Source organism: Chiloscyllium plagiosum, chromosome 5 (genome assembly GCF_004010195.1).
Source record: "Chiloscyllium plagiosum isolate BGI_BamShark_2017 chromosome 5, ASM401019v2, whole genome shotgun sequence".
Taxonomy (NCBI): Eukaryota; Metazoa; Chordata; class Chondrichthyes; order Orectolobiformes; family Hemiscylliidae; genus Chiloscyllium; species Chiloscyllium plagiosum.
This window is the reverse complement of record NC_057714.1, coordinates 84,665,613-84,674,209: the sequence shown is the minus strand read 5'-3', so window position 1 is coordinate 84,674,209 and position 8,597 is coordinate 84,665,613.

Sequence of the window (8,597 nt, the reverse complement as noted above, 5' to 3'; positions counted from 1 at the left end):
TGCATTAACAAAGCTTGAATTCCACCTGATTTTAAAAGCTTACACGAGTTTATTTAGTGGTCGATAAAGAATACTATAAATACATTCAAAAAAATGGAAGTGTGCTAAATTAATTCACCCCAAATAGGAACGCTTACACAACAGTCTAGGTAGAGTTTCAAATGGATGTGCCATTCACTTAACATACAAATGCTCCTTTGCAGCTTCAGTTTCAACGGATAGTATGTCAGGTCTTGTGGGGAATACACCCCTCCTCCTTTCTCGTGCTTAAGCAAAGCCAAAGGTTCACAGATGCAACACAGTGGAAATATATTCTTCCCCCAGCAACTGCTCGTCTACAGGCTGCAGGAATACATTCTGCTGAAGTGTATTAGCATATCCTGATACAGAAAATTAGAACCATGCAAGTGAATAGAAAAACAATGCTGTTAGTGTAAATTAATTTTATTTGAAAGCTTTAGAATTACAGAATGGTTACAATGCAGAAGGTGGCCAATTAGCTCTTTGAAGGAGCAATTCACTAAGTGCTATTTATGTATCCTTTTCTCATGGCCCCTCAGGACAAAAATGTTGTCCTTTTCAGATAATGATCCAACTCTCTTTTGAAAGCCTTCATTGACCCTGCCTTCACCATGTTCTCAGACAGTGCCTTCAGATCCTAATCACTAACTGTGGGAAACTCACATTACTATTGTTTCTTTTGTCAACAATCTTATATCTGTGGCCTCTGTTTCTCAAGTTATCCATCAGTTTCTCCCTATCTACTCTATCCAGATCCTTCATGATTTTGAATAGAACATAGAACATAGAACATAGAACAATACAGCACAGAACAGGCCCTTCGGCCCATGATGTGAATACCTTGATCAAATCTCCTCTCAACCCCCTTTTCTTAATGAAGCCAGTCCCAATATCCCAAACTGAGTGTCCTCATTGCTGGAAGAATTCTTCTAGCTCATTTCTGCACCATCTCTACTGTCTTCACAACATTCCTAAATTGTAAGGCTCAGAACCATGTGCAACATTCCATTTGAGACGAAACAGTATTCTATCTCGGTCTAACATCACTTGCTTGCTGTTGCAACCGGTACCCCTATACATACAGCCTGAAGCAGTAATGTTTTTTTTTACAGTTGAAATTCTATATGTTCAACTAACTGCTCTCTCTACCTGTCCTACCACCTTCAATAATTTTTGTATATATACCAAGGTCTCTCTGCTCTTGTGTTCCGTTTAGAATTGACCTGAAATTTTATATCCCCTCCCCGCATTCGTTCAAAATTAATCATTTCACACTTCTCGGCATTAAATTTCATTTACGACTTGCACCCCCCAATCCCCCCCACCATTCCACCAACCAATCGATAGTCTTTTTTCAATCTTTACTCGGAAAACAGGAGTCTGTCCCAGGATAAAATAGTACCTCTCAGCTTTTGGATATCATTAACTGTGAGATTAATTAGTGAAGACCCTTGGCAGAGCTTACATTGCAATTTAAATTCACTGTATTTAACAAAGCACGTCTGAGCCTAACCATCAGATCGCAGAGATAGATGGGGCTACATATCTACAAGACAGAATCTTGCAACTTAAACACCACAGTTCACAAAATGCTGAAAGTCACTCAAAACTCTGGCGTGTCTTTCAAATTCCCTAAGGTTTGAGTAGGTTTCTGTTGATGGGATTTCTCAATCTGAAGAATGCACTCACTTCCATAGATCAGACTCAAAATAAATAATTAGCCCATTATTAGCTTTACTTGTTACAGTGTTTGCTTAATATTGAACTTGATGTAAATGCATCATTTTGCACCATACATTTGCATGCAATTCAAAATCAATATGCATTAGTTACTTTACTCCATGTTCGGGCCTGAGCCTAATGTTTTGCATTAAGGAATATATATAGAATTAAGGAATATATATAGAATAATATATAGAATATATAGAAAGCATAGTGGTGCATTCAGCCCCTCAAGCCTACTCCACTATTCTAGAGCGTGGGTAATTATTTATCTCAACACCATTTTCCTATGCTATCTCCTTATCCTTTATTCTGACGTTGTCTCCTGGTTATGGGCCCCATCAGCCAGCAGAACATCCCTTCTGCATCTATCCTGTCTTGCCCTTTAAGAAATTTGCAAATTCGAAGAGATCACCTCTCACTCATCCAAATTCAAGAGCATATAGGCCCAGTTTGTTCAATTTCTCCTCATAACACCATCCCAGAAAGAAAGTGAGGTCTGCAGATGCTGGAGATCAGAGATGGAAATGTGTTGCTGGAAAAGCGCAGGCATCTAGGGAACAGGAGAATCGACGTTTCGGGCATTAGCCCTTCTTCAGGAACACATTTCCATCCCAGAAAGAAGCCTAGTAGTGACTTGCTGCTATACTCTATACATATACCTAATAAGTGTATCTTTCCTCAGGTAAGGACACCAACATCCTTTACACAATACTCCAGTTGTGGTCTCATCCATGTTCTAAGTACGTAGGTAAGACGTTATTACTCTGATACTCAAATCCTCTTCCAAAAAAGGCTAATATACCATTTACCTATCCAAGTGCTTGCTACACCTGTGTGTTAACAATTGATGACTAATGAACATGCACACCCAGATCCTTTTGGACTTCAACACTTTCCACTCTTTCATCATTTGTCATTTAAGATATACTCTGCATCGCCATTCTCCTACTTGTGGACATTTTTATCCTCATCATACGCTATCTGTTATGTTCATACCAATTCATTCAGCCCGTCTCAAACTCTTGGAGCATCTTTGCATCCACTTGTAACTCACATTCTTAACCAGTTTTGTGCCATTTGCAAACTTGGAAACATTATATTTGGTGCCCAGATCCAAATCATTATTATGGATTTTGAACAGCCAGGGCACACGCACTGATCCTTGTTGGATAAGGAAGTCTTTTTTTTGCCCAAATCTAATTTAGTTTGGTGTTGGTATTAAACGCAAGTTTAGTTTACATTTTATAGTTGTCAATTTTAAGCAGGGTGTTTTCAAGGGTATCAGTTAATGAACAAGTCAAGTTTGAGAGATTTGTGGCCCAATGACTGATGTGGGTGAAATGGGCTCCAGTTCATGGGACATTGCCACCAGTGCTGGGAAACTGGGATCTGTACTAATGGGACAGTTTCCACCTGAACAGTGTTCTTGCCAACTGCATAACTGGGGAAGTAGAGAGGATTTTAAACTCAATGTTAGGAACAGGGGATCAAATCTGGTAAGGCACAGTAAATCAAGAAGAAGAGACATACCCAAAGACAGAGTTATTAACGTGAGAAATAAAAACAGTCAGGCCAGGAAGGGATAGAGAGTATTAATCCAGGAGTCAACCAACAGATAAGACTTGAATTTACTTGAGGAAAATTAGAAAAGAATAGGCTCTATATCTGAATGCCTAAAATATTCAGAGAAAACAGAAGAGCTGAAAATGCAAATAGAAATGAGTAAGTACAATCTGGTAGCCATTACAGTCTCTTGGCTACAGCCTGGTGTGGATTGAGACATGAACGTTGAAGGGTTCATGGCGTTTACAAATAACAAGAGACTTTGGAGTACAGGTTTGTAATTCTTGAAAGTAGAGTCTCAGGTAGACAGAATTGTGAAGAAGATGTGTGGGAATGCTTGAATCGAGTATCGGATTTTGGAGGCCATGTTGCAGCTCTACATGACATTGGTTTGGCCACTTATGGAATATTGCATGCAATTCTGGTCTCCTTCCTTCAGTAAGGATGTTGTGAAACTTGAAAAGGTTTAGAAAAGATTTGCAAAGATATTGCCAGGGTTGGAGAATTTGAGCTATAGGGACAGGCAGAATAGGCTGGAGCTATTTTCCCAGGAGCATCGGAGGCTGAGGGGTGACTTTATAGAGGTTCATAAAATCATGAGGGGCATGGATAGGGTAAATAGACAAGGTCTTTTCCCTGTGGTGGAGGAGTCCAGAACTAGAGGGCATAGGTTTAGGGTGAGAGAGGAAAAATATAAAAGAGACATAAAGGGCAACCTTTTCACGCAAAGACTGGTATGTATATGCCAGAGGAAGTGGTGGAGGCTGGTAATATTACAAAATTTAAAAGACAATTGGATGGGTATATGAATAGGAAGGGTTTGTGGGGATATGGGCTGGATGCTGGCAGGTGGGACAGGATTGGATTGGGATATCTGGTCGGCATGGACGAGTTGGACCGAAGGGTCTGTTTCCATGCTGTACATCTCTTTGACTCTATGACAAGAAAATAGGAAAAGGTATAGAGGTGGTTCTGTTAGGTATTATCTTACTAACACAATATTTCAGGAAACTAAGAAGTGGAGACACTTTGGCAGAAGTGCGAAATAATAAAAGTGAAAAGGCTCTTGTGGGAGTGGTGTACAAACCACCTATCAGTAACCAAACGGTAAGTTAGGGTACAAAGGAAGAAAGGCATGATGTGAAAGATAGTCTAAATGAGGGATTTATATCATGTCTTCAGGGTAGTATTTACAACAGCATGTTCTGGAATCAACCAGAAAGCAGGCTATTATCAGCCTGGCATTGTATAAAGTGATAGGGTTAGTTAATGACCTAGACAAAAGTGAGGACTGCAGATGCTGGAGATCAGAGTCTAGATTAGAGTGGTGCTGGAAAAGCACAGCAGGTCAGGCAGCATCCAGAGAGCAGGAAAGTCGACGTGTCCGGCAAAAGCCCTTCATTAGGAATGAGGCAGGGAGCCTCCAGGGTGGAGAGATAAATGGGAGGGGGGTAGGGCGAGAAGGTAGCTAAGAGTACAATAGGTGGATGAAGGTGCGGATGAAGGTGATAGGTCAGAGAGGAGGGTAGAGCGGATAGGTGGGAAAGAAGATTGGCAGGTAGGACAGGTCATGAGGATGGTGCGAGTCTGTTTCAGGACACGGTTAAAGAGCTTCAGGGCAGAGGAGATGACCTGGGGGTTACTGTCAGACAGAGATTCACTGAAATCCTTCTAGAGAGAGGAGAAGAACTTCTTCAGGGTAGGCATCCTTGCAAGAGGATTCGCAGTAGGGTTACAATCAACTCGGCGAAAGTGAGTACTGCAGATCCAACTGTGACATGGTTGAGTCTGAGAGAGAGAGAGGAGTGGGTGGAGTTCTTATTTTAAAACAAAGAATAAAGTGCAATTCTGAAGGCATGAAAGCAAAACTGGATCAAATGAATTGGCAAATTATGTTAAATGATTCATTAATAGAGAAGCAGTGGCAGGCATTTAAGGTGTTACTTGAGAATGCACACAAATAGATACATTGCACTGAGTCAGAAAAATTCCAAAGGACCGATCTACCATCAGTGGTTAACTAGGAATGTTAAAGGTAGTATCAAACTAAAAGTTAAAGCTATAAAAACAGAACATGCTTGGGAAACTCAAAAGGTCGAGCATCGTCAGCCACGATCATATAAAATAGAGCAAAGAATGACCAAAAATTAATTAATTAAGAAAATATAGATTTTAGAGAAAGCTGGCCAGAAATATAAGACCATAAGACCATAAGACATAGGAGCAGAAGTAAGGCCATTCGGCCCATCGAGTCCGCTCCACCATTCAATCATGGCTGATGGGCATTTCAACTCCACTTACCCGCATTCTCCCCGTAGCCCTTAATTCCTTGTGACATCAAGAATTTATCAATTTCTGCCTTGAAGACATTTAGCGTCCCAGCCTCCACTGCACTCTGTGGCAATGAATTCCACAGGCCCACCATTCTCTGGCTGAAAAAATGTCTCCGCATTTCTGTTCCGAATTTACCCCATCTAATTCTAAGGCTGTGTCCACGGGTCCTAGTCTCCTCGCCTAACGGAAACAATTTCCTAGCGTCCACCCTCTCCAAGCCATGTATTATCTTGTAAGTTTCTATTAGATCTCCCCTTAATCTTCTAAACTCCAATGAATCCAATCCCAGGATCCTCAGCCGATCCTCATATGTTAGACCTGCCATTCCAGGGATCATCCGTGTGAACCTCCGCTGGACACGCTCCAGTGCCAGTATGTCCTTCCTGAGGTGTGGGGACCAAAACTGAACACAGTACTCCAAATGGGGCCTAACCAGAGCTTTATAAAGTCTCAGTAGCACAACAGTGCTTTTATATTCCAACCCTCTTGAGATAATTGACAACATTGCATTCGCTTTCTTAATCACGGACTCAACCTGCATGTTTACCTTTAGAGAATCTAAAGATATAGAAACAGATAGTGAGAGCTTCAATAAATATTTTAAGAGGAAAAATTAAAAAGTGCACTTTGCATCTCTAGAAAGTGAGACTGGAGAATTAATAATACAAATAAAGAAATAGCAGGTGAATTGACCAGGAAATGGAAGGGAGGGAGCAACTCAGAAAAATCACAATCACCACAGAGTGGCACTGAGAGTTGTTAAAGCAGTACCCAGAGATACGCCTGAATCCTGATGGAGCTGGACTCTTAAAAGAAGTAACTACCAAGACAGTGAGTGCATTGGTTTTAATTTTCTACAAGTCCCTTGATTGAAGGACAGTCCCATTTGATTGGAAGATAATGATTATAACTCTTTTATAAAGAAGCTTTAACTGAATCTCAATTATAATATCCTCCAATGACTCAGCTTGAAGTACCTGGTTTCTCTTGTATTTTTACTAATTCCAAATGCTAAGCTAATATTTTAATGATTGCTACCTCTGCTTTGCAGGAAATTACACCTTTAACTTCTTTGCCAATTCTATGGTCTTAACCTCCATTAAATCTTGAAAAAAACAACCAGATTTATTGCTACAGGTAGTTCTTCTATAATGCAATGGTTATGTTCTTGTGCAACTCCGCATTATTGAAAAATCGAGCTTCAGAAACAGTGTCCCCAATTCAACAATCTTGTTACAGCGAATCCATATTAACAATACATGCATTATAGCAGAATGACCTAGATTAGATGATTAGATTACTTACAGTGTGGAAACAGGCCCTTCGATCCAACAAGTCCACCCGACCCCCCGAAGAGCAACCCACCCAGACCCATTCCCCCACATTTACTCCTTCACCTAACACTACGGGCAATTTAGCATGGCCAATTCACCTAACATTTTTGGACTGTGGGAGGAAACTGGAACACCCGGAGGAAACCCATGCAGACACGTGGAGAATGTGCCTGAGGCGGGAATTGAACCCGGGTCTCTGGCGCTGTGAGGCAGCAGTGCTAACCACTGTGTCACCATGCCGCCCACCTGTACCATCTGCTGTATAGACTTGGTTTCTTCCGATGCCATCTTATTTTACCATATGAGAAACCCACTATTTGTCTAACCCGCTATTAGAACATGGCGGCTGCGTTCTTCATTCCAAAGGGCATCACTTTAAACTGATATAGCCCATTTGGGGCTATAAATGCAGAAATTTTTTTTGTCCACTCTGAGAAAGGTATTTGCCAGTAACCACGCATTAAGTCCAGCTTGGTGATGTAACTGGCTTGTCTGACTTTCTCGATACAGTCCTCCAATCTCGGAATTGGATATGAGTCCAATTTTATAACGGTGTTACCTTCCACGCAGAATCATTGCATCCCATCTGATTTGGGAACTAACACGATTGGTGAACTCCACTCGCTCTGCCTTGGTTCAATAATGTCCTCACTGAGCACTGCCTCCAACTCCATCTGGACCTGTCTGGCTTTGAAAAGATTAAGCCAATAGGGGTGTTGTTTTATCGGAGCTGTATTCCCTTAATAACCTAGCGTGTGGTGCTGGAAAAACACAGCAGGTCATTCAACATCCGAGGACAAGGGGAATCGACGTTTCAGGCAAGAGCCCATCATCAGGAATGAGGCTTGTGAGCCAAGGGGGTGGTGAGATAACAGGGAAGGTAGCGGAGAGTTGGATAGGTAGATGGAGGGGGGGTAATGGTGATAGGTCAGAGGGTGAAGCAGATAGTTGGAAAGAAGATGGATAGGTGGGGCAGGTCATGAGGGCAGTGTCAAGTTGGAAGGTTGGAACTGGGATAATGTGAGGGGAGGAGAAATGAGGAAACTGGTGAAGTCTACATTGATGCCATAGAGTTGGAGGGTCCCGAGGCGGAAGATAAGGCGTTCTTCCTCCAGGTATGGGGTGGTAAGGGTTTGGCGGTGGAGGCGGCCCAAGACCTGCATGTCCTCAGCGGAGTTGAAATGTCTGGCCACGGGGCAGTGGGGTTCATTGGTGCGGGCGTCCTGGAGATGTTCCCTGAAATGCTCTGCGAGAAGACGTCCAGTCTCCCCAATCTAGAGGAGATTGCATCGGGAGCCACGGATACAGTAAATGTCATGTGTGGAAGTGCAGGTGATACTTTGATGGATGTGGAAGGCTCCTCTGGGGGCTTGCATGGAGGTGAGGAGGGAGGTGTGGGCACAGGTTTTGCAAAACCTGCGGTGGCATGGGAAGGCTGCCATCAGCAATGCAGCCACTCCGGCCACCATCACTCCGGCGAACAATGACGTCATTTCCGTCCCCGCCACTCGACAGCCCGTAGCCGTGGCTGAAAATGCCACCTCCACAACAACCGGCTAGACACACCCCTCCCTGACCCCGGCCAAACACCCCCCTCCCTGACCCCGGCCAAACACCCCC